The 1,251-nt window shown below is 39.2% G+C and overlaps 1 pseudogene; it reads right to left on the bottom strand.

The window, feature by feature from the left end:
• Positions 1–604: 604 nt before the first annotated feature.
• Positions 605–985, bottom strand: LOC103736715 (annotated as a pseudogene).
• Between the last annotated feature and the right edge of the window lie 266 nt (positions 986–1,251).

Below are 1,251 nucleotides of genomic sequence, written 5' to 3' on the forward strand. Positions count from 1 at the left end.
TGAGGGTAAAACTTAATCTGAGCCTAGAAAACTAAGTAACATTTAAGAGACAAAAGAACAGTTCTAAGTGAGAGAAATTTTTTCATCTACTGTAGAAACATATGTACAACAAGAAAATCCAGTATCAAATGTTTCTGATAAGTAGTGGGAAATGGCTTTGAATGGGCAGAAAAATAAAACAAACCAAATTCCAGAGAAGTTTTAGTTTTAGAGGAGTTTATCTTGATACCAGGGAGTTCATATATTTTTCTGAGAATATCAATATTCAAACAGCATTTTAGGGAACAGAGTGGAATCAGGACACAGGATCTGAGGTACACTGAGAGTTAGGTAAGAGTGACAATGTTGAGCAAGCCCTTGGCTGCGACGTGTGGTGTGGTTTGGAAGTGAAGTGTCTTCCAAAGGCTCATGTGTTGAAAGTTTGGGCTCTGATAGTAGAAGCCATCATGATAGGTGACTGGATCATGAGGACTCCTGACCCAATCAGTGGATCAATACATTAATGGATATACACTTTTTTGTGCACACATACTGTTTGTTTTACATATGATAAAGGAAGGGGGATGGGGAAACATGAGAGAATAGAGAAAACTATATGTAGTTGTCAGGATGTGGTGGAATCAAATTGCAGCTTTTGAATTCTTGGTCTATAACAAAATTCTGGAGTAAAGTAGCAGCTTCTCTTTTTATTAGACACCTCCTGCCTGCCTGACTGCTGCTGGAATAGATCAGCTGTACCTTCATCCTCCATTTCCAATTGCATGGGTTTTTTTTCTGTTTCATTAATTAACCGTCATCAAATTGGAATCTGATTTGCCTCAATGACAAACCGCATCATTCACAATACATTTTCATTATTTACTAAATGATGTAATAGCCTCTTAATCTTAAAGTACACCACAGAACCATCCTGCCCCACCACCTTCAAACTAATATAATCATCGTTCTCAGACTTGATTACTTCTTTGGGCTTTTTCTTGGCCATGGTGAGTGCCAGACTCCTTAACTGCCACTTCGCAAAAGAGGTGCCAGTTCTGGATTGAATGGTAGTGGTGGATGAGGTAGAAGGATTGCCTGGATTCATAATTTGATAGCATCATTGGGAGGTGTGGTCGAATTGGAGGAAATCACTGGGGCTGTGTCATTGAATGGTATGTATATTTTGTCCTCAATTCCTTCTTGTCCCTTTTTGCTTCCTGACTGTCCTGATCTGAACAGCTTTCTTCCACTTTGCCTTTGGTCACTGATGTT

The sequence above is a fragment of the Nannospalax galili genome, unplaced genomic scaffold, assembly GCF_000622305.1.
Source record: "Nannospalax galili isolate Female #2095 unplaced genomic scaffold, S.galili_v1.0 scaffold1017, whole genome shotgun sequence".
In the NCBI taxonomy this organism is placed as follows: domain Eukaryota; kingdom Metazoa; phylum Chordata; class Mammalia; order Rodentia; family Spalacidae; genus Nannospalax; species Nannospalax galili.